Source organism: Panicum virgatum, chromosome 1N, assembly GCF_016808335.1.
Source record: "Panicum virgatum strain AP13 chromosome 1N, P.virgatum_v5, whole genome shotgun sequence".
Classification (NCBI taxonomy): Eukaryota; Viridiplantae; Streptophyta; class Magnoliopsida; order Poales; family Poaceae; genus Panicum; species Panicum virgatum.
Window position 1 is genome coordinate 49,592,659 of NC_053145.1, and position 25,544 is coordinate 49,618,202.

Below are 25,544 nucleotides of genomic sequence, written 5' to 3' on the forward strand. Positions count from 1 at the left end.
GCGCGCACGACGCGTACTTCGAGTGTTGCCGGAGATCAAATAAACCAAAGCAGGTGCGGATCTCTTGGGCCAGGAATTGTTGTTCTTTTCGTTGAATTTACCCGGGTACATCTCTTCCATTTTTTTTAGAAGAATTTATTCTTCCATTTGGTTTCTTGATATATTGGTATTGACGCATTTGTGCTCGCCGTAGTTTGGTTTCACAGGTTTTAGAGACCTTATTACAAGGCTCTGCTCGGCGTGGCAACTGGGAGATGCTCGTGTTGCTTGCGCTGCTGCTTCTTTGCCGTGGAATCGCAACACCCATGGCTCTCCGGACCACGCCAGCAAAGGCGACATGCTCTCGCTGCTGGATTTCAAGAGGGCCATCACCAGCGACCCAAATGGAGCCCTGGCCTCGTGGAACACAAGCAACCCCTTGTGCAGGTGGGCGGGGATCACATGCGACCGGGCACACCGGGGGCGTGCGATCACATCGCTGGAACTCCCAGGCCATCGCCTGGAAGGTGAAATCACCTCCTCTCTTGGAAATCTCACGTCTCTGAGGACGCTGAACCTATCCACAAACAGCTTCTCCGGCCGCTTGCCTCCTCTGGGCCGTCTCGGCAAATTGGAGGTCCTTGATCTGAGCGGGAACTCATTGCGCGATGCTATAACAGATGGATTTGCCAATTGCTCCAGCCTTCGTACACTGGACCTCTCTAGGAACTATCTAGTCGGTGAGCTCCATCCTAAAGTTGGCTTACTTTCTGGTCTCTCAGTTTTAAATCTAGAAGGAAATAAACTCATAGGAATCATCCCACCGTCACTCAGCAATATGACTCAACTAGAAGAACTCGATCTAGCAAATAATAGTATGTCAGGAAGTATCCCCGCCGAGCTTGGGAAATTATCAAATTTGTCGATCTTGTATCTATGGAAAAATAGTTTATCTGGCGGCATACCGGAGTCCTTGCTGAATCTGTCCTCTCTGCAGGATCTAGAGTTGGATCAGAACATGCTAGGAGGAGTGTTGCTGCGGCCAAACATTGGTGATGCGCTCCCTAATCTCCGATTGCTTACTTTAGAAGACAACAAGTTTGATGGTCACATCCCAGCTTCCATAGGCATTTCCTCAAAGATAGAGTACATAGATTTAGCACTTAACAATATCTCTGGTCCAATTCCTCGTTCTTTCGGCAAGCTTTCGAAATTGTCTTATCTTTTCCTTGAGGGAAACATGATTGAAGCTAGCAACGATGAAAGTTGGGAATTCTTACATGCAATGGGAAACTGTACTCTTCTGCGATTGATGTCACTATGGGATAATCAGCTACCGAGTTCAATTGGCAATATGTCTGTTAATCTTCGATTTCTTGCATTGGCACAAAACCACCTCTCAGGAACAATTCCCACAAGCATAGGAAACCTTCATGGCCTGACATATATGTGGCTAGCTTTTAACAATCTTACCGGTACAGTTGAAGGCAGGTTTGAAAAGATGGCGCATTTACAATATTTGGGTATCGAGGCTGTAAGAGTATAGGGAATGATGCTCAAGTTGTATTGAACCTGAATGTCTCATACATATACAAGCCACCGGCCACAGAGATGCAACTACCGATCCTAGAAGCAAGGGAACGTGGCCGTTGTGGAAGATTTTACAGGAGGAGTTGCGCAAGACTCGGGCTAAAGCTAACAGAATGCTACACAAGACCGTTGGAGACTCCAGGTCTTCTACACCCCCCCTCAGTTGAAGCATCGTGCTCACTGATGCACAAACTGGACTTGAACTCCTAGAACAGCGGCGTCGGTAACCCCTTGGTCAGTATGTCGGCGAACTGACTTCGTGATGGAACCTGAAGAACACGAATGTGATCGAGCTGCACTTTCTCGCACACAAAATGGATATCAAGTTCGACATGCTTGGTTCGCCGGTGATGAACTGGGTTCTCAGAGAGGTAGACCGCAGAGATGTTGTCGCAGTAGATGACTGTGGCCTTGTCGACATGCACGAACAGCTCGCGAAGCAGATTGCGCAGCCAGCAGCATTCAGCCGCGGCATTGGCTACGGCCCTGTACTCCGCTTCGCCACTTGACCTTGACACTGTCGGCTGCCTCTTGGATGACCAAGAAACCAGTGAATCTCCCAAGAACACGCAATAGCCTGAGGTAGAACGTCGAGTGTCGGGGCAGCCGGCCCAGTCGGCGTCGAAGTAGATGGTGATGTCGAACGAAGAGGACGCCGAGATGTGAATGCCGTCATTGATAGTGCCGCACAGGTAACACAGTATGCGTTTGACAAGGTTCCAATGGGCATCGGTTGGGGCATGCATGTACAGACATGCTTGATTCACTGCATAAGCAATGTCTGGGCAAGTGGGTGTCAAGTACTGCAGTGCGCCGGCGATGCTCCGATAGAACATTGCATCAGTTGCCGGTTGACCATCCTTGGCTGAGACTTTCGGCTTGGTGTCGACTGGAGTTGACGCTAGCTTGCAATTGGCCATGCCGGCACGCTCAAGAATGTCCTCGGCATACTGCGATTGAGTCAAGAAGAAGCCGGTGTCAGCACGTCGCACTTGCACACCGAGGAAGAACCGTAGCGGCCCGAGGTCCTTGAGTGCAAAAGTAGACTTCAGCTGGTGGATGATCCGATGTAGCAGGCCATCCGACGACGCGGTGAGGATGATGTCGTCCACATACACAAGGAGGTATGCGACGTCACCGCCACGCTTGAGAACGAATAGGGAGGTGTCCGAGCCAGTCGCCGTGAAGCCAATCTCGCGGAGGCGCGCGCCGAGGCGGTGGAACCAGGCACAGGGTGCTTGCTTGAGCCCATACAAGGACTTGACAAGCTGGCACACGTAGTCGGGGTGGTCCGCATCCACAAATCCAGCAGGCTGGTGGCAGTAGACTCGCTCGACCAGCTCGCCGTGCAAGAACGCGTTCTTCACGTCGAGCTGGTGCACCGGCTAGCGGCGAGAAGCAGCAAGGTGAAGGACCGTCCGAATGGACGCCGGCTTCACCACTGGGGAGAACGTTTGATGAAAATCCACCCCAGCTCGCTGATTGAATCCGCGGATGACCCACCGAGCTTTTCGACGTTCTAGAGAACCATCAGGATGCAGCTTGTTTTTGAAGAGCCACTTGCCCGTGATGACATTGGCGCCTGGAGGTCGAGGAATGAGGGTCCAGGTGCCGTTGGAGATCAGGGCATCGTGCTCGTCCCGCATGGCAGCAAGTCAGTCGTGGTCTCGTAAGGCAGCATGAACTGATGTCGGTGGTGCGGACGGTGTTGCGGCGACGGCGTGAGCGTACTTTGGGTTGGGGATGCGGATGCCGTCGCGTGCCCGTGTGACCATCGGATGATGCGGCGGATCCGTGGGCGATGCAGTGCAGACGGGTGGTGGCGAGGAAGTCAGCGCAGAGGTGTCGGGCTCAGGCGGCGGCGTGGCATCATAGCGTGGCGAGGCCGGGGGCTGATCCACGGCCGGCGCGGGCGCAGAGGACTCGGGCGCCGTTTGAGGAACGAGAGTACTCTATCCTGCCTGTGATGGGTGAATTGTCAACCGTGCGGTGTGATCGTGCGCTTGGTCTTTGGATTGCAGGTACACGGGCGTCGAGTGTCGATGGGGAGCTGCCGTGGAGGTGCTGTGGACGATTGACCGTGCGGTGGACTGCGGGGAAGGGCAGCCGGGACCAGAGCTCGGACCGGGCGGCAGCTGTGGCATCCACTCCTGGATCGAGGGCGCAAGCGGCGACGGAAGGCGGGTTTCTTGGTTTGCGCCACAAAACCAAGGAGGCGGATGGCGGTTGAAGACGCCAAGTCGTGGAGGCACGGGCGTCGGTCTCGGGACTGACGGAGGCGACGGGCGTCAACGGCGTCTAGGGCCTCACTGCGGGCGAGGAGGTGACGGGCGTCGGGCGGCGTCCAGGGCCGTTAGAAGGCCGAGGCGGGAACGACGTCTAGGGCCACGGAGTGGAGGCGGGAATCTTCCCGCGCGTGAGGTTTTGGCGGTTTTCTCAAAACAGGCCACCTATCCGGTTTTCGCGGACCCTCCAAAACCGCAGACTTGATCTTTATCAAGATGGAGGGATCGTGGAGAAGACTTCGTTTCGAAGAAAGAACCTCGGCCGTCGGATGAGATCGTGTACAGGGGGTGCTGTAGGCCAACCGGTCTGACCGGTCCCTGGCACCGGTCTGACCGGTCTAATCAACCGGTCTGACCGGTCCAGCATACCGGTCTGACCGGTCCAGCATACCGGTCTGACCGGTCCAGCGGGTATAAATACCCCTTCACTTGTGTTAGGTTAATTGTGGATTTTGTATTTCGTCCGTGAATTGTTCTATCTCCCAGGCCGCCGCCCCTGTGTTCCTCTCCCTCTGTTATTCTCTTTAGAGTAGATTTAGTTGATGGATTTGTGAGACCTTGTGTGGATTTGATTGGGAAAGGAGGCCCTAACCTCCTCGTGCCCTCTGGGCTTTTTGAATCAATTCCATCTCCTCGTTTTGTGCCTTGTGCGATGGATTTTCGACTTCGTTTTTGGCGCACTTGATTGAGAGGAAGCTACGAGTTCTTTGCTGTGATTCCCGTGCTTCTAGCCCCGTTCTAAACCCTCTGGAATCACTAGCTTTTTCGAATTGGATTTATTGAGCTTTTGAGAAAACCCCAATCCTTCTTGATCTCCCCTCGAATTCTCAAGATTCTTTGATCTTTAGGATGAGATCTCTTGGGGATATGTTCACGGGGTAGGGGCGAAGCAATCCCCCAAGTTTCATCGATTTTCGTGGTCGTTTGGTCGAGATTTACCGTTTGAATCAAAGCTTTTCGGGGTTTTCTGGGTGCCACCGGTCAGACCGGTAGGCAAGACCAGTCATACCGGTCTAGCCGTGTTCAGGCCCCCGACCGGTCAGACCGGTCCAGTGCACCGGTCAGACCGGTCCTGGCAGATCAGTTCTGCGGTTTCTCTCGATTCGCTTCTGAATTGCTTCGTGGTTTTACTCGCTCGTTCGAGGCCTTTTGTGTTGGTTTAGCTTTTGCATACCTACTCCAAACTTTAGCCAGAACGCTTGAGGGCTTGGGTGATTTTTCGGGATATAGGCCGACGGTTTGAATTTCGGAAGAAATTTTGATCGGCTCCCATTCACCCCCCCTCTGGTCGCCGGCTTCGGTCCCACAATTGGTATCAGAGCTCGGTTGAGGTTTTCAGTACCTTAACCGGTTCGAAAACCACTCAGCGACCATGGCGAGTCTTGGTAAGATCCCGGTGTTTTCCGGCGAGGACTATGCCTACTGGAAGGTTCGCATGAGAGCCTTCCTGTAGAGCATGGGAGCCAATGTCTGGGAAATTACCACGAACCAGCTTTACGAGGTGCTTGCTGTTCGGACCACACCTCTCCAGCTGACCCAGCACGAGGCTAATGCCAAGGCTGTCATTGCCTTGTTCACTGGCGTTTCTCGTGCGGAGTTCTCACGCGTCCAGGGTTTTCAGGAAGCCCACAAGATTTGGATGTGCCTTGAGAACTATCATGAGGGTACACCTCAGGTGAAGGCCAGACTGTTCGAGACTCACCGGCGTGAATACGAGAACTTCACACAGGAGCCGGGTGAGAGCATTGACTTGATGTTCAGTTGTTTTCAGTCGATTGTAAACAAAGTCAATGCGAACAGATCTACTGGTGCCTTTGAGTACACAGAGCACGAGAAGGCTCCCAAGTTGCTCTACGCACTTGACCGCTCTGTGTGGGATCTCAAGGTGAACACGATCATTGAGTCTGCAGGCTATGAGACTCTGACTGTGAACGAGCTTTTCAGCAAGCTCAAGGCCATGGAGGTGGATAACCAGACACGAGCCAAGCTCAATGGTGCCCCTTCTTCCAAGAGCATCGCTCTTATGACTGGCCCAGGTGGTGGATCGAGCACTAACGCTAACTCTGCTCTTGGCTTTTCTCTTGCCTCTTTGCCTTCTGTTTTAGATGAGCAGCTGGAGACGCTGGGCGACGACGACTTGTGCCTCCTCATCAGCAAGTTCCAGCGCGTTTACCACAACAGGCAGAGGAAGAAGAACCTTGGGTGCTACAACTGCGGCGATCTGAACCACTTCATCGCCGATTGCCCCAAGAAGTCCGGCGGTGGCCAGAACAACTCCTTCGACTACTACCGCCACCGCGACCGCGACGAGGGAGGCTCCAACAAGGAGCGTCGGTGCCACAAGCACCGCAGTCGTGACCGGGGAGGACGCTTCGACAAGGAGTCGCTCAAGAAGCGCTTCCAGTACAAGGCCAAGAAGCGGGAGAAGGCCTTCCTGGCGCAGCTCAGCGACCTCGACAAGAGCTCCGACACCGACCGTTCTTCTTCACCGACCTCCGACGACGACGACAAGAAGAAGAAGAAGCGGGACAAGGAAGCCACTGGCTTAATCGGCCTTTGTTGGCGGCCGGTCGGCGCAAGAGCTTCTGCACCATGGCGGGCGAAGCCGATGGTGCTCGTGCGTCTTCGGGTGGACATGCTACACCGACGCACTCCGGCTCTTCTCCTGGATCCGAGAGCGATTCAGAGGTAAACTCCACAATCGACCTACTTGATACAGAGGTTAGGGAGTTGTACGCCACTCTCGACAACCTGAAGAGGCTGCTTAAGGAAGCAGCTAGAGAGCGTAGAAAGCTTAGGGCTGAGCTGGCTTGTGCTAGGGAGAAATCTAGTGAGGATGAGTGCGCTGGCTGCATATCTCACATGAATGATCTTGTTGCTCTCCGTGCCAAACATGATGAGAATGTCGCAAACTTAGATGTTGCTAAGACTTCGCTTTCTGACGTGTCTCACGAGCTAGCCAAGGCCAAGCATGAGCTTGAACTTGTCAAGGACGCTCCCATTGTTAGTGATGTGCTTGAATGCGATGAGTGTCCTATCTTCAAGTCTGATCTAGCTGCTTTGCAGTCCAAGTTTGCTACTGTTGTTTGTGAACTAGAGGAGCTTAGATCTAGGCCTGCTTTGCTTGGTGCTTATAAGCTTTGTCCCACGCTTAGGTCGGAGCTAGAGGAGAAGAACACTTTGATCAAGTCTTTTGGAAAGACTAAGGTCGTAGAGTCTAGCCCACCTATTGACTGCTCTGTTTGCCCTGGTTTGATCTCTGATTTGGATAATCTTGCGGTAGAGAAAGCCAACTTGGAGAATGAGAACACATATCTTAGGGCTGAGTTGGGTTTCTAGCAGTGAGCCGCAGTTGGGCATGATGATTAAGCAGTTCAAGCGTGGTGATGGGTTTGGGGTCGGTTACACATACACGAAGTCAGACTTCGACAGGTTGTATGGTAAGATTGGCAAGGCTGCTGGAAACACTGCTAGCACGAGCACACAGCCTTCGCTTGTTGACCTCGCGGATGGTGTGCTTAAAGAACCACCGAAAGCACCTCCGCAGAAGCAGGTTTGGGTTACAAAGCCCAATGAGCTGAGGAATCCCCTCGATGCACTCCCTGTTGCCGCAGCCCAGGTTGCCCAGAAGAAGAGGGCTGCTCCTCCCCGTCCGCAGGCTAGGCCTCCACCTCCCAAGCGTGAGGTGAGGTACCACTGCGAGTTCTGTGACAGGGAAGGTCACCTGGAAGAGTTTTGCTTCAGGAGGAAGCGGGCTGTGAGGCGAGAGCAGGAGAGACGGAATGCGGACATGTACTCTGCTCGGGTGCATGGTCCTTCTCGGCATGGTGGTAGGCAAGATGCTAGGGCGCGCCGTGTAGGTGGAGGTCCGGGAGACGGTGGTGGTTACCGTGCTCCAGCGGGTGGTCGCTTTGCCGGCCGTTCTCCTGGTCGTTTTCAGTACGGCTATGGACCACGGGATCGAGGCTTTGGAGGAGGTTTTGAGGCTCCACGCTTTCCTCGCGGTGGTGTTCGTCAGTCACGCGGTAGACGGGACGGGGGATACGCTTTGCCTGATTTTGCTAACCCTTTTGTAGAGCAAATGGCTCGACACTGGTTTGCTTCTCACTTTGCTAACCCCAGTGTTGAGACATTTGCTCACCCTCTGTCTCACTACTGATGTACAGGTCGGAGGCTTGGAGAACAGGTGGATCATGGACTCCGGTTGTTCGCGCCACATGACCGGAAATGACAAATGGTTCTCCAGCCTCACCCCGATGCGCTCAAAGGAGTATATTGTGTTCGTGGATAATGAAAGAGGAAAGGTACGTGGACTTGGCGCTGTTTGAGTTTCTGATCGGTTTACCCTGAGAGAAGTTGCTTTAGTTTCGAATCTTGGCTTTAATTTGCTCTCTGTTTCGCAACTTCTTGATGAGGGGTTTGATGTTCGCTTCAAGGAGGGCTGTTCGCGTGTTCTTGATTCCAGAGGAGATTTGGTTTGTCGGATTACACCTCGCGATCGGGTTTTCTTGGTTGACTTCTCTGGAACTCCTCTTGGCCCTTCTCGTTGCTTGTTGGCTGGTCCTTCTTCTGATTTGTGGAAGTGGCATAGGAGACTTGGACATTTGAGCTTCGATTTATTGTCGAGACTAAGCTCACTTGGTCTGATCCGAGGATTGCCCAAATTGAAGTTTGAAAAGGACCTTGTTTGCCATCCGTGTCGCCACGGGAAGATGATTGCTACTTCACATCCACCTGTTAATCAGGTGATGACCGCTCACCCTGGAGAGTTGCTACACATGGACACAGTTGGTCCTTCTAAGGTGATGTCTGTTGGTGGGAAGTGGTACGTGCTTATGATCGTGGACGACTTTTCTCGCTATTCTTGGGTCTTTTTCATGAGAACCAAGGATGAGGCTTTCGAGTTTGTTCGAGACTTGATCTTGAGGTTGAAAAATGAGCTACCCCAGGCCATGCGAGCGATTCGCAGTGATAATGGCACAGAATTCAAAAACGCTCGTTTTGACGTTTTTTTGCAGTGATCAAGGGCTTGAACACCAGTATTCTTCTCCCTACACTCCATAGCAGAATGGAGTTGTAGAGCGGAAGAATCGGACACTGGTTGAGATGGCGAGGACGATGCTCGATGAGCATAGGACTCCTCGCAAATACTGGGTTGAGGCGGTAAACACCGCTTGTTACGTGTCCAACCGCATCTTCTTGCGTGCTTTTTTGCACAGGACTTCTTATGAGTTGCGGTTTGGACGCCAGCCCCGTGTTGACCATCTCAGAGTTTTCGGTTGCCGGTGCTTTGTGCTGAAAGATGGAAATCTTGATAAGTTTGAGTCTCGCTCGTCTGACGGCATTCTTCTCGGTTATGCTAATCACTCTAGAGCGTACCGTGTGCTGATTATTGATACTAACATCTTAAGAGAGACTTGTGAAGTCACTTTCGACGAGACTGCACCGTGCAATTCTTTTGTCTTTGAAGTTGCAGGAGATGATGAGCTCGGCACCTCCATCTTTGAAGATGAGGAAGAAGCTGTGGAGGGCGAGGCTGAGGCTACCACACATGCTGTGGACCCAGTTGCCTCCGCCACGAGCTCGGACAATGATGACGGCCCCGATCCGACTACGTCTACTTCACGGGGGCCTATCGAGGAGGTGACTCAGGCTTCACCAGCTGCACCTGAGGAGACACCTGCTTTGGTTGAGGAGGAGGCGACTTCGACACGGGAAGCACCTCGACACATTCAGCGTCGTCATCCACCTGAACAGATGCTAGGTGATCTCAACGAGCAAGTCACCAGGTCCAAGGTAACAAGTATCGCTGGCTTTGCTCATTCAGCGTTTATTGCCTCTTTTGAGCCCAAAGATATTGGACACGCTCTTTCTGATTCTAATTGGGTCAATGCCATGCATGAGGAACTTGAAAATTTTGAAAGAAACCAAGTTTGGGTTTTAGTCGAGCCTCCACCTGCTTGTAATCCCATCGGAACGAAGTGGGTTTTTAAAAACAAGCAGGGTGAGGATGGGTTGGTTGTTCAAAACAAGGCTCGTCTTGTTGCCCAGGGGTTTTGCCAAAAAGAGGGTATTGATTTTGAGGAGACTTTTGCCCCTGTTGCTCGTTTGGAAGCTATTTGAATCTTTCTTGCATTTGCTGCTTCCAAGAGTTTTAAAGTTTTCCAAATGGATGTTAAATCTGCCCTCTTGAATGGTTTTATCGAAGAAGAGGTTTATGTGAAGCAACCCCCTGGTTTCGAAAATCCCAAGTTTCCAAACCGTGTTTATAAACTTCAAAAAGCTCTTTACGGTTTGAAACAGGCACCTAGAGCTTGGTATGATAGATTGAAAACCTTTTTGCTGGCTCAGAGCTTTAAAATGGGATGTGTGGATAAAACGTTGTTCCTCATGCGGTCTGGCAATGACTTTCTATTAGTTCAGATATACATGGATGATATTATCTTTGGTGGCTCTTCTCACGCTCTTGTCTCCAAGTTTTCTGAGCAGATGTCCAGGGAGTTCGAGATGAGCATGATGGGTGAGTTGCAGTTCTTCCTCGGGCTGCAGATCAAGCAAACTCCTCAGGGCACTTTTGTCCATCAAGCCAAGTACACTAGAGACTTGCTGCGGAGGTTCGACATGAGTGACTTGTCTCCTCAGCCGACTCCGATCAGCACATCTACGACGCTTGATGAGGACTTGGACGGCGAGGCGGTGGACCAGAAGGAGTACAGGAGCATGATCGGCTCTCTCCTGTACCTGACGGCGACGCGACCGGACATCCAGTTCGGCGTCTGCCTCTGCGTGCGGTACCAGGCTTCTCCGCGCACCTCCCACAGGCAGGTGGAGAAATGCATCTTCAGGTATCTGAAATTCACCCCTGAATTTGGTCTTTGGTATTCTGCGGATTCTTCTCTGGTTTTGGTGGGCTTTTCTGATGCCGATTTCGGTGGGTGTCGGTTGGATCGCAAGTCGACTTCCGGCACTTGTCAATTTCTCGGTACATCTTTGGTGCCTTGGTCCTCTCGCAAGCAGGCTAGCGTAGCGCTTTCTTCCACAGAAGCTGAGTATGTTGCCGCTGCTAGCTGTTGCTCCCAGATCCTTTGGATGAAGCAAACCTTGCAGGATTATGGCTTGAGTTTCGGTAGGGTTCCCATCTTTGTAGACAACATGTCAGCCATTAGCATTGCAAAGAACCCTGTCCTACACTCCAGAACCAAGCACATCGACATCCGATTCCATTTCCTGCGAGACAATCATGAGAGAGGACACATATACCTGATCCATGTCCCTTCAGAGAGGCAAACCGCTGATATCCTAACCAAACCGCTTGAGCAGGACACTTTTACTCGCTTGCGAGGGGAGCTCGGGGTCTATTACCCCTTTTGATTGCTGACTTTTCTTTGGTTAGCTTTGTAGGTTTTACTTGTCCTTCTCTTTGTTTTCTAGGTTTGGTAGTTGTATTGTGCATATGCATTGTACATATTTGCATTTTGCATTGCCTCACTTGCACTAGCATTCTTGTATACATTGCTATGATCTTCTAGTGCCTGCTAGTGTGAGTTGATAAACTTGATCATGTATAGCTTGCTCCACTGTGTATATGACATCATCTGAGTTAAGCTATTTTGTTTTGAAAATCTGAAAACATGATCACCCTGTCTTGGCTACTAGCATGTTAGGGCGTGTTGATATGCTTTGCTATCTTATTCATGCTAGTGTACCTTTTCGTTCAGCAATTCATATTTGAAATGATCTAAATCTGATAAAATTGCTTGAACTGTTCTTGAAATGGATTGAAAAGATTCAGGTGGGATTGCTTGTCGCACTGATCGAGCTTTCGGGACGGCTCACTTTGCACTTGTGAGAACCCGGGCAAGGCTGTGCATGACTGAAATGAGTGCTTTAAGCTTCTGATTGTCTTTGACATAGGCTTGGCCTCGTTGCTAAGTAAAGCATGACAAGCTTTCAACCCCTGGCATTAAGAATTGATTGCTATAAATTTAATTGAAAAATGGATGTTGGCAACTTGTTTTGGCTGCTTTGGATCACCTTGTATGAGTATGATTAGAATTGCTTTCTATTCCCTACTTGTTGGTGCTAGATCATGGGTGATGCTTTTATTTCTCCTAAAACTGAACTTGCCTAGCTCTAGACTGATTTGATATATCCTGTTGAGCTAGATGCAGGTCCTGTTTATGGATGCACACGTGCTTGTGACTAGATGTTGCTCATATCCTTGTATCCTTGAATGCTTTCACTTACACCTCCTGCATTGCATTCATTGCATAGCATCTGTTCAGGGGGAGTCTCAGCTTCAGGGGGGAGCTTTAGGTCTTTTTAGACTTGATGTGTGCATGTGCCAACAAGAGGGAGAATTTGGGAGAAGTGATCGAACAAGGGTGAGACTTGTTTGATTTTTGAAAAACTTGTTGTGCATAGGGCTCTGAGAGTGCATCATTTTGGGAGAGTTGCACTTGTGAGAGGGAAAAACTTTGGTTTGGGAGTGTCTGCTTTGTTTCTGGCTCCTGGTTTCCTCGTTTTCCCTTTGCTTTCTTGCATGACTGCGTCGAGCGTTACCTCTGTCTTTGAGGAGTCATGTTTTGGCTTTTGATCGATTGCGTCGAGCCGTTTCCCTTGTCTTAGGGGATCGATCTCTGCTTGAGTAAGTGACTGTTTCTGCTTTTCTGAGTTTTTTGTCACTTGCTTGAGTTCTTCACCTTCTTGCTTCTCTCTTTATCACTTCTTTGTTTTCAGGTGGTGTGTTGGCAATGCACTCATCAAGGGGGAGATTGAGGAACGAGAGTACTCTATCCTGCCTGTGATGAGTGAATTGTCAACCGTGCGGTGTGATCGTGCGCTTGGTCTTTGGATTGCAGATACACAGGTGTCGAGTGTCGACGGGGAGCTGCCGTGGAGGTGCTGTGGCCGATGGACCGTGCGGTGGACGGCGGTGAAGGGCAGCCGGGACCGGAGCTCAGACCGGGCGGCAGCTGTGGCGTCCACTCCTGGATCGAGGGCGCAAGCGGCGACGGAAGGCGGATTTCTTGGTTTGCGCCACAAAACCAAGTAGGCAGACGGCGGTTGAAGACGCCAAGTCGTGGAGGCATGGGCGTCGGTCTCGGGACTGACGGAGGCGACGGACGTCGACGGCGTCTAGGGCCTCGCTGCGGGCGAGGAGGTGACGGGCGTCGGGCGGCGTCTAGGGCCGTCAGAAGGCCGAGGCGGGAACGGCGTCTAGGGCCACGACGTGGAGGCGGGAATCTTCCCGTGCGTGAGGTTTTCGCGGACCCTCCAAAACCGGCCACCTACCCGGGTTTCGCGGACCCTCCAAAACCGCGGACCTGATCTTCATCAAGATGGCGGCATCGCGGAGAAGACTTCGTTTAGAAGAAAGAACATCGGCCGTCGGATAAGATCGTGTACAGGGGGTGCTGTAGGCCAATCGGTCTGACCGGTCCCTGGCACCGGTCTGACCAGTCTAATCAACCTGTCTGACCGGTCCAGCGTACCGGTCTGACTGGTCCCGCGGGTATAAATACCCCTTCACTTGTGTTAGGTTAATTGCGGCTTTTGTATTTCGTCCGTGAATTGTTCTATCTCCCAGGCCGCCGCCCCTGTGTTCCTCTCCCTCTATTCTTCTCTTTAGAGTAGATTTAGTTGATGGATTTGTGAGACCTTGTGTGGATTTGATTGGGAAAGGAGGCCCTAACCTCCTCGTGCCCTCTGGGCTTTTTGAATCAATTCCATCTCCTCGTTTTGTGCCTTGTGCGATGGATTTTCGACTTCGTTTTTGGCGCACTTGATTGCGAGGAAGCTACCAGTTCTTTGCTGTGATTCCCGTGCTTCTAGCCCCGTTCTAAACCCTCTGGAATCACTAGCTTTTTCGAATTGGATTTATTGAGCTTTTGAGAAAACCCCAATCCTTCTTGATCTCCCCTCGAATTCTCAAGATTCTTTGATCTTTAGGACGAGATCTCTTGGGGATATGTTCACGGGGTAGGGGCGAAGCAATCCCCCAAGTTTCATCGATTTTCGTGGTCGTTTGGTCGAGATTCACCGTTTGAATCAAAGCTTTTCGGGGTTTTCTGGGTGCCACCGGTCAGACCAATAGGCAAGACCGGTCAGACTGGTCTAGCCGTGTTCAGGCCCCCGACCGGTCAGACCGGCCCAATGCACCGGTTAGACCGGTCCTGGCAGATCAGTTCTGCGGTTTCTCTCGATTCGCTTCCGAATTGCTTCGTGGTTTCGCTCGCTCGTTCGAGGCCTTTTGTGTTGGTTTAGCTTTTGCATAGCTACTCCAAACTTTGGCCAGAACGCTTGAGGGCTTGGGTGATTTTCGGAATATAGGCCGACGGTTTGAATTTCGGAAGAAATTTTGATTGGCTCCCATTCACCCCCTCTGGTCGCCGGCTTCGGTTCCACACCGTTGTAGCCGCACGTGGCGAGGTGGTGCGGGAACCATCCAATCCGCGCGATCTAGGTGCCGAGGATGCCGGGATCTAATCCGCAGGCAACACGTGCGCGGAGGACGTGGGCACCGCTGGAGCCACACGGGGTGACGACGAGGCCGCACGTGGCGCAGCATGGCGAGGTGCGCGCACCGCAGGTTGACCACGACGCAGGGGCGCGGTCACCACGATCGGCTGGAGAGTCGTTGCCGCTGGAGGCGTGGACGATGAACACCGAGATGCAGACACCTGAAAAGGAAATACCATCTCGTCGAAATAGACATGACGGGAGATCAGTACGCGACGAGACACCGGGTCGTAGCACTTATACCCCTTCTTATCGACTGGATAGTCTAGGAAGACGCAAGCGACCGATCGAGGTGCTAGCTTGTGTGGAGCAGTTGCGGCTATGCTGGGGTAGCAATAGCCCTGCTAGTGGGGCGGGGTCAGATGGGGATCTTGGGCGGGTTTTCGAATGGGGATATGTTTGTGTGGGTAGTAACGGGTTTAGAGGCCAACGGGTTGGGGCGGGGTGGGCTGCATCCGCGGGTTGGGGCGGGGTGGGCTGCATCCGCGGGTTGGGGCGTAGAAACGGATCGGATCGCCTGCTCCCGCAAGAAGCCAAGAAGGCAATACCGCCGCCATCGCCGTCGCCGCTGCCGGCCACCGTCGCCGTTGCACCTCCCCTCCTCCGACGTCCACAGATCGAGGTACTCCTCTTCCACCTTGCATCTCCATCTCCTGCGCATCACCCCTTCCTCTTCCTCGACGGCTCATTGGCTCCCTTCCTCTTCTTGCAAGATGCCAAGATCTGTGGGGGAGGTGATGTAGGCACGGCGGGATCGCCGGATCTATGGCCGCTGGCTTCGCCTTCTTCCAGGCTGCCAACGCGGCGGTTCGTGCCTCGGGTGGTGGCTCCGGCAGGCGGCGGCGGCGGGGAACGGGTGGTGGCTCCTCTCCTCTCCTCTGCTCACTGCTCTGTGGTTCTGAACAGCCTGCTCCTCCCTGACTCCCCCATCTTCCTTCGCGCGAGGCCTGGTCGATCGAGGCTAGCTGGTTCCCGATCCGGCGGGGCTTGGTGCTCCAGGCGATCGTATCGTCATCCGCCGCTCGCGACGTTCGATTGGTACGCGTCGAGATGCCTTTCCCTCTGCTTCTGCGTTCGCGCAACGCGTTGATCCGTCCTAGAAAGATTCGCTGTCTTGACTGGAGACAGTTCCTTGGGAATTCCCCTGTTCTTTCTCCATTGCTGTTGTTTTGCCCAGAAAAGGCGGAAATTACGGCAAATTTAGTCCAGGCCTGAACCTTTGAGTTTTTTGTTTCCCAACTTTTGTTGAATCTTTGGGTTCTGGTAAAATTTAGGAGGATCGATTGCGTTCCAGTCATCCAGATTTCTGCGTTGCAAATATCTTCAGTGAAGTATCATTCAGAATCAGGTCTCATTTTGACCGCTCGTAGTGTTAGATCCTTGCTGTTTAACTTCGATTTTCCAATAATAGTAGCTGGAAAAGGCATGATCTAATAAGGTGCTGGTGTGCAGCTTTATCCCTTGCTATCGATGGGTCTTGCAATGGTGGAATCTCAGGAGGCGCTGATGATAAAGTAGTCATTTTCACGCTGGATTATCCAAAGGTTTGCCCTTGAATATTCCCTTTCCTTGCTACTTGTAAATCTTTATCCTTGTCATGGAAATCACATGCTGTGGCCTGTGGGTAATGATCTTCGCTTCGTACTTATTTACTACAAGTCTGATTGTACCTTATATCATGGCACAGGATAAACATGTTTTGGGGGTAGCTAAATTCCACTAATTAAAATTTGTATCTAATGAACATGCAACATTATGTATTATTTCCCTCCTTTTTAATACGAATGTAATAACATCAATTTTGTGTCACATAAATTATGTATTAATAGAGTAATTGTTGCTGAAACCCTTTTCCTAATGAAATGAAATAAGCCTTGTAATTTCTAACGGGAGTATTTGTTAGTCTCCGTACAGAGCTGCAGTTTTGCTATTCTGGTGATAATAATCAAAATATTCTGCATGTTTGGTCGGATTCGTGTTTCTGGTGAGATCGGATCTGCAAAATGAGCTGCACTAGTCGATCCAGATCTTTATTTGGCCTACAAAAGCAACATCATTTAAACTAGCATGTAATTGAAAATACAGAACAAACAAGTATGCATAGGGTAGACCACACACCTCATATTATCTAAAAATAAATACAAGCCAATGCTTTTAGCAGTAGGTTCTGATGATGCCTCCCAGCACTTTGGCCAGGCTTTCAACTTTGAATGCTTTGTTACTTTCATTATAGGTGGTAATGACCTTGATAATTCCTGCACTTTGTAATTCTGATCTTTGTTACTTTCATTAGCTTCTATTCTTGACTGGTGTGTGGTAAAATGTGCAGGACTCTCGTGGCAATGGGCTGGAAAGTACAGTGATCCTAGCAGGCTGTGCCGATGCTGTTTGTTGCTGGGGACTCGTTGCAGCCAGCATCATGTGGATGGATTCCAGTATTTATTAATAGATTAGTTGCTTCAGATCTAATGTGGAAAAAGCCGGAGTGGCATGTTGCCTTTGGTTTTGTTTCAAAAAGAATGATGCCTTTGGTTTCTAAATCAGAAGTGGTTGTCCATACAGCCTACCTGAACTCAGAAGCCTGTGATCTTCACTGCTTCAGCTCTCACAAGTTAGAATTCAGAAGTGGTTGTTTGAGCAGGAGCTAAATCAACAGCAGGAGCTGAAGCGATGGAGCTGATGACTATTATGTAAAATTTATGCTTCTATTCTTGACTGGTGTATGATATATGCGTCTTTATTTTATCTTCCAAGGAAACAGACCTGGAAAGGACCATGCATGGTTGAGAGATCGTGCCTTTCTATCGTGCGCATGTAAATTTTTTTCTTCTTTCTATAACACTACTGCAATCAACTCTTTGGCTTCCTATCGTGTGCAGCAACCCATGCATAACCCACCATTGGTGGGGCGGGTTGGGGTGGGTTGATTAATTAAATATTTGGGTGGGGGCGGGTTGACAAAAAATGAATAAACTGCTGCAGGTAGGGGCGGGGAAGGGGCGGGTAGATCCCCATTAGCAGGCCTAGCTTCGAGCTCACCTGCGACAACACCACCCAGCCTCCGAGGCTCTTCTGGGCCAACATCACCACCCAGATGGTCGTCACGGACCGAACAGACCACTACTTCGCCTACGCCTCCATCGGCTTCAGCATCACCATGACGCCAGGTACGAGAACCTACACCAGGTCCTGGGAGTCGCCAGCCAGGGGATTCATCATCGACTCCGACACCCACTTGTATGTTGTTGGCTGCGACGTCGAGGTCCTCCTGTTCGACACCGGGACGAACCTAACCATCGGTTCTTGCACGAGCTCGTGCCCTGGCGATAAGGCGACCATGGGCAACGAGTCGGTTGTTGTGGCTGGAAATTGCAATGGATTGGGCTGTTGCAGCATTGCCTTACCTGATTACCTCCGAGGCTTCCGATTCACGCTGTCCCGGAGGGATGGAGACGAAGCACGATCAGATGCAGAGCCCTCTGCTACTGTCAAGGTCTTCCTAACAGAAGATTATGAATTCAACACGAGCGACCTTTTCTCGAGCTGGACAAACAAAAGTGTTCTTACAAGCCTAGAAATTTTCGCCACGGACCAGCCAAAGCTGTGAAGTTGCATCTGCAAATGAGGAAACCTATGCATGTAGCTCCGGTAGCTTATGTCAAACTGGAAAATGGGGAGGTTATTTCTGTTACTGCTGCTAGAGAGAGATACGAAGGTAGGAGAAATATCTGGATTGGTACTATTGCTCAGTGTTCTGATATACATATAGATGAATACAATAGGCACTTGGGCCATGGGCCATATGGGCCATTATGGACTAAATATATGAAACTATATATATACAAGTATTGCTACACATGACCCCCCCTCAAACTCAAGGTGGATCTTGATTAAGAACGAGACACATTGAGTTTGAGAAGATAGAACTGATGTTGTTCCTTTGTTTGAGGCTTGGTGAAGAAATCAGCCACTTGAAGTTCAGATGAAATATACTTCAGATCTATCGTGGATTGCTGACAATGAGATCTGATGAAAAATGCATCAACACCAATATGCTTAGTCAGCTCATGCTTGATTGGATTATTCGCTATCTAAATAGCACTAGTATTATCACATAGCAAAGGTGTAGAAGTGTCACATGAAACACCAAGATCTGCCAATAGCCATCTGAGCCAAATTATCTCAGCAGTTGTAGTGGCAAGTGCTCTGAGCTCTGCTTCAGCACTAGAGCATGATACTTCTTGGTTCATCGAACCAAAGCTCTTCTTGGTACTGGCTGTCGCCATAAGACTTCATCTGGACTCCACATTCTTGATCATCTGCATTTGCCTTTGTCCTCATCAACAACTTCACCACTGCTATCATCATCCTTTGCTTCTACTACCGTTACATTCCCTCAGTGGTACCACCGTTTAGGTCATTTATGTGGCTCCCGTCTATCCACCATAGTTAAACAGGGTGTTCTTGGACAGGTCTCTATAGACCCATCTTTTGAATGTACTGGTTGTAAGCTGGGCAAGCAAATACAACTGCCATACCCCACTAGTGTCTCTAGAACAAAAAGTCCTTTTGATCTTGTTCATTCTGATGTATGGGGTCCTGCACCTTTTACTTCAAAAGGTGGTCACAAGTACTATGTTATCTTTATTGATGATTATTCTCGTTATACTTGGATATATTTTATGAAGCATCGCTCTCAGTTATTATCTATATACCAGTCTTTTGTTCGTATGATTCATACTCAATTCTTGTCTACTATTCGGATTTTTCATTCTGATTCAGGGGGGAATATTTATCTAATGCTTTTCGTCAAGTTCTGTCATCTGAAGGCACTCTTGCCCAACTATCATGTCCTGGTGCTCATGCACAAAATGGTGTTGCTGAGCGCAAACATCGTCATATTATTGAAACAGCTCGTACTCTTTTAATTGCATCCTTTGTGCCTCCTCACTTTTGGGCGGAGGCTGTTTCTAGTGCTGTTTACTTAATAAATCTCCAACCTTCCTCTCGTCTTCAAGGCAAGTGTCCTGGAGAAGTTCTACATGGATCCCCTCCTGCTTATGATCATCTTCGTGTTTTTGGATGCAAATGTTATGTTCTTCCTCCTACTCACGAACGCACCAAACTAACTGCACAATCAGTTGAGTGTGTTTTTCTGGGCTATAGTCTTGAACATAAGGGGTATCGTTGTTATGATCCTTCTGCACGTCGTATTCGTATTTCCCGGGATGTCACCTTTGTTGAATCTTGTCCTTATTTTCACTCCCAGACCTCTAAATCTTCTACAAATGAGTCAATTTCTTTCCTTTCATTACCTCCTATCTATTTATCTTCACCATCTACTCCATCTATGGATCCTATCACACCTTCACCTAATTCTCAGAATTCTTCTGAACTTCCTATTTCTTCACATCCTCCTATTCGAATACATTATAGCCGTCGTCCTCGTGTCTCCTCCAACTCCGAGCCATCTCCTGCTCTTTCTAACGCTCCAACTAGTACAATAGATGCTCTTTCGCATGACTCCCTGTCTAGTTCAGTGCCTCACTATAATCTTAGAAATCGAGCCACCATTCATGCACTTGACAGGCTTGGTTATTTTGCTGCTGGTGCTGCTATTGAACCATCATCATATCAGGAGGCTGTTGGTGTTCCAGTTTGGGAGCAGGCTATGTCTGATGAGCTTGCAGCTTTGTAGCATACTGGTACTTGGGAGGTGGTTCCATTACCTGCACATGCAGTTCCTATCACATGCAAATGGGTGTACAAAATCAAGACCAAAGCTGATGGTTCAATTGAAAGATACAAAGCTCGTTTAGTTGCTCGAAGTTTTCAGCAGTCTTATGGCCGTGACTATGAGGAGACTTTTGACCCAGTTGCTCATATGACTACAGTTCGAACTCTCATTGCTGTGGCTTCCATTCGCTCATGGACTATTTCTCAACTAGGTGTCAAGAATGCCTTTCTTCATGGTGATTTACATGAAGAAGTTTATATGCAGCCACCCCCAGGTGTCCAGGTACCTAATGGTTATGTTTGCCGTCTTCGTCGTGCTCTTTATGGCCTAAAACAAGCACCTCGAGCATGGTTTGAATGTTTTACTTCAGTCGTTAAAGCTGCTGGTTTTGCTCCTAGTGATCCTGATCCTGCTCTTTTTGTCCATATCTCTGAGCGTGGACGGACATTACTTTTGCTTTACGTAGATGATATGCTGATCACTGGAGATGATAATGAATATATTACTTTTGTCAAAGCCCGCTTCAGTGAGTAGTTCATGATGTCAGATTTGGGACCTCTAAGCTATTTTATTGGCATAGAAGTTACATCTACTTCTGAAGGCTATTATTTATCACAACAAAAATATCTTAATGACTTGATAGTTCGTTCTGGTCTCACTGATAATCGAACTGCAGCAACTCCCATGGAGCTCAATCTTCAGCTACGATCGGATGATGGTACACCTCTTGCTGATCCTTCTAGATACCGTCATATTATTGGTAGTCTTGTTTATCTTACTTTCACAAGACCAGATATTGCTCATGCTGTACATATTCTCAGCCAGTTTGTTAGTGCTCTGACCTCAGTTCATTATGCACATTTGCTTCGTGTTTTGCGGTACTTACGAGGGACAGTATCACAATGCTTATTCTATGCGAAATTGAGTTCCCTGTAACTACATGCTTACTCTGATTCTAGCATGGTAACAGAGCCAGTGATGGCGTCGCCGCCGCCACCGTTGCAAGTGTACTAGCCTGCATCACCGGTGAGGTTCCTGTTGTTTTTTAGCTGCACGGGCCACCTCGGCAGCTTCTCCTCTGCTTGGTTGCCCCTGCGGCTCCGTCGTCGTCGCGGCTTCCCAGCCCCCGCTGGGTCTGGCCGCCATTGCGGCCCCTCTTCCTCTGCCAGCCGTCGCTGCCCTCTCTCTCGTGGCTGCTATTGCGGCCCCTTCTTTTCCAAGCTGCTGCTGGCCCTTTGTTGATTACGGCCAGGAGGTCGTCCTCTCTACTTCCGTGCAGTTGTCTAGATAAGTGCAGTTGTAAATATCTATGCAGATAAGTGAGTCGTACTCCTTGCTCCTGCTGCCTGATTGCTTTTGAATATCAGTACTACTACTGCATTTGATTCCACAATGGCTCCTATTACATTTGCTGCACCCGTGATGGATATCAAATTGTCTGGTCAGAACTATCGTGAATGGGCTTATTCTTTTAAAATGCTTCTTCGTGGGCTACCTACTACTGCTGATTTATATTCACATCTTACTGACCCTCCACCAAATGCTACTGCTCAAGAAGCAAAAGATTGGAGGATTGCTGATGATTGTGTAATGGCTATCATGGCTATGAGTGTTGATCCCACCATCAGGTTCTGTCTTGAAGATTTCAAAATAGTCAAAGAAATGTGGGATTTTCTCAAAGAGAGATATTAGCAAAAAGCAGCTCTGATACCATGCTAGAGAGATACGAATGTAGGAGAAATATCTAGATTGGTACTATTGCTCAGTGTTCTGATATACATATAGATGAATACAATAGGCACTTGGGCCATGGGCCATATGGGCCATTATGGACTATATATATATATATATATATATATCACAAAGTTTTCGGTAATGAAATTGCCTTGTATATACACACACACACACACACACACACACACACACACACACACACACACACACACACACACACACACACACACACACACACACACACACACACACACACACACACACACACACACACACACACACACACACACACACACACACACACACACACAAGTATTGCTACACATGACAACTGCAACCCCGGTGTAAATGGAAATAATCCATACATTTTGGATGGCTGCATCGAAGGTTCGTTCTTATTAATTGTCAGTGACACAACTAAGGTTTTGCAAAATTGCAGTTGCAAGTAAGGAATTGATAATGCTGCAATAACTTAATCCTTTAATTCATAAAACACTGCATCTGTATTATGTTTCGCAAAAAAATAAAATAGAACGTTGTTTTCCCTCTTTATTTCACTAAGTATGAACATACCTTAATTATCAGTGACACCATCTAATTGTTGTAATTCTTTTCTGGAGCAGGTTACAACCCCCATCCTAAAGGAAATTGTAAGAGGTCATGTGGAAACATGTCCATCCCTTTCCCTTTTGGATTAGAAGAAGGTTGCTTTGCACACCAGAAATTTCAACTTAGTTGCATGTCGGATAAGTTCCTTGTTCTTGACCGAGGAGATGGCACAAAGTATCAGGTGGCCACATTGTCAGTAGATGTTGGATACCTGGGTGTAACCAGCATGCTGAATGATTCAAGCAGCAATGATGACGAGGTGGTAGTAGTTCATACCACCAATGGTGACTTTGATTACAGGATACCAAGAGAAGCCATGAGAAATCTTATCGAGTTCTCCCAAGAATTCGACATCAGGATGAGGTGGGCTGTTGCCAACTTAACATGCAGAACAGCCTCGCATAGGACCACAACTTATGCATGTATCAGCGCCCACAGCCAATGTGTTAATGTCACCCATGGTACACTATATCTAGGGTACCGTTGCAAGTGCTTGAGCGGCTTTGCTGGGAATCCATACGTCCAAGATGGTTGTACAGGTCTCTCTCTGCCATTAGCTGCAGTCTTTTTTTGCTATTGTTTTTTTATAAAAAAATCAGAAACCTTCAGTCTTTCACCATGAGTGCCTGCCTTTTCTATCTTTCTCGTACCGATATATGTCGTCCTTATCCAATGTCTACCTCCTTACCAAATGCTTGAGAAACCAGAAAATTCTAGATAAAAAGTATACGTTGAGCAATTAACATATGCATGTATCTCCAACTAACTAGTACTATTTGCAGAGCCCCATTGCCGTGATTTCAATAACTGACAATGACTCTTTTCATTCATGTTTTTTTAATTTGCAGACATTGATGAGTGCTTAGAGCCAAATGATTGCAAAGGGGTATGTCATAATACCCCAGGAGGATACAGTTGCACGAGTTGTCCCTATGGTGAAGTGTTTGAGCCAACAAATATGAGGAAATGTGTCAGACCAACTAAGAGGCACAATCTTGTTTTAGGTGACTTTATACCCTACATATCTACGTTTCAGATATCCAAATGCGAAATGATCTAGGTGTAGAAAATTAATGGCCTTGTATACATGATGCAATTGTGTGTGTGTGTAGGTATTGGAATTGGAATTGGTATTGGCTTTGGCACCATAATTTTTGCACTATGTGCTAGTGCAACTATACTCGCTCGCAAGTGGAAGCAATGCAAACAGAAGAGAATTCGAAGAGCATACTTCAGGAAAAATCAAGGCCTCTTGTTGGAGCAATTAATCTCAGATGAAAGCGCCGCAAACAAAACAAAGATATTCTCCTTAGAGGAACTAGAGAAAGCGACCAACAACTTTGATGCCACCCGTGTGGTTGGCCGTGGAGGACATGGCACAGTTTATAAAGGAATTTTATCTGATCAAAATGTGGTAGCAATTAAAAGATCCAAACTTGTGGAGCAGAGTGAGATAGACCAATTTATCAATGAGGTTGCTATTTTGTCTCAGATAATCCACCGCAATGTGGTGAAACTTTTTGGTTGCTGCTTGGAAACTGAGGTGCCCTTGCTCATATATGAGTTCATATCCAATGGCACACTATATGACCTCCTTCATAACAATATCAATACTAAATGCTTATTGTCATGGCATGATTGCCTAAGGGTAGCTGTAGAGGCATCAGGGGCACTTGCTTATTTGCATTCAGCCGCTACAATACCAATTTATCATAGAGATGTGAAATCTTCCAACATACTCTTAGATGCCACCTTCACCACAAAGGTTTCCGACTTTGGTGCTTCAAGATCTGTTTCACTTGATGAGACTCATGTGGTGACCATTGTCCAAGGAACATTTGGTTACTTAGATCCAGAATATTACTACACTAGTCAACTAACTAAGAAGAGTGATGTGTACAGTTTTGGAGTGATACTTGTGGAGCTTCTGACAAGAGAGAAGCCAATTTTCATCAATGATTCTGGTATGAAACAAAGCTTGTCCCATTACTTCGTTGAAGGACTTCAAGAAGGCGCTCTTATGGAAATAATAGATCCACAGGTTGTGGAAGAAGCAGAGAAAGGAGAAATTGATGATATTGCTTCACTTGCACAAGCATGTCTGAAGACCAAAGGAGCAGAGAGACCAACTATGAAAGAAGTTGAGATGAGATTGCAGTTCCTAAGAACTGAAAGGCTGAGGAAAATACACCATTTACCAGGAAATAATGGTGAGATTGAGCATTTGTTGCGCCCACAAGATAGAAACTCTGACGCACAGCTTCATTTTGTAAATGCTACTACCTGTTTGCCTTGTGAAGAGACCTCTCGAGGCTACAGCCTAGAGAAAGAATTTGCATCCTCAATAAGTTTGCCACGCTAGCATACGCATGGTCAATAACAGAGGCAATTGCTGTCTTTGAAACACCTGAGTTGCTGTATATATTTTCCACAAAGAAATATGTAATATTGTTCCCTTTAGACCGGTGAAACAGACTGGGTTCCCGAAAGGCGAACCCGACTCTCTGTATCATCGTGATAGTCCCTGGATCAGTAGCTATCACATACAGAACTCATTTCAATCGAATATCACAGACATAACTCAAGTTTACAACATCACATGGGTTTATTTATTACATAATCCAAAGGATTGTAATACGAATCTCAGAGTACAAGCTCCTTGGGCTAAAAGAAAACAAACAGAAAGCGGACACGATATCTAATCTTCTGGGCAACTTCATCTTCACGAATCCTCTCCACAGGCAGCTCGGAGTGTAGCTCGGGCCATCCTTCACATCGTCTTCCTTTGTCGTCCTGTCGACTCCTTTACTCGGATCCTGCATCTATCAGGCTATCCCCAAGGACGGGATAGGTTCACGTCACCATCCGTATGCAAGCTTTATGGTGGATGCAAACGGTGTAAAGATAATGCCAAGGATAGGCTATGTTTTCCTATGCAAGCAATATATGTATAAGTCATCCAAAACACCTTTCAACACGGGCAGCTCCGGCAACCCGGACTCCCGGTCTCCTATCTTCCACTACAACTATCTCAACCCTGTTTCGGTGCGACAACTCCCTCTCCCCGCACCTCAGCTGCTATCCAAGCA

The 25,544-nt window shown here is 48.6% G+C and overlaps 1 long non-coding RNA gene and 1 pseudogene across 4 annotated transcripts; both read left to right on the forward strand.

The window, feature by feature from the left end:
* Nucleotides 1-14,868: 14,868 nt before the first annotated feature.
* On the forward strand, nucleotides 14,869-17,242 carry LOC120656394. Of its 4 annotated transcripts, XR_005667895.1 has the most exons (5): nucleotides 14,869-14,997; nucleotides 15,089-15,231; nucleotides 15,650-15,723; nucleotides 15,828-15,919; nucleotides 16,705-17,242. It is a non-coding gene; the product is annotated as an uncharacterized LOC120656394 (long non-coding RNA). The 4 variants fall into 4 exon arrangements; XR_005667896.1 differs by lacking the exon at nucleotides 15,650-15,723; XR_005667894.1 differs by lacking the exons at nucleotides 14,869-14,997; nucleotides 15,089-15,231 and adding an exon at nucleotides 15,240-15,413.
* Nucleotides 17,243-17,407: 165 nt separating this feature from the next.
* LOC120656395 lies at nucleotides 17,408-24,817 on the forward strand (annotated as a pseudogene).
* The last annotated feature ends 727 nt before the right edge of the window (nucleotides 24,818-25,544 follow it).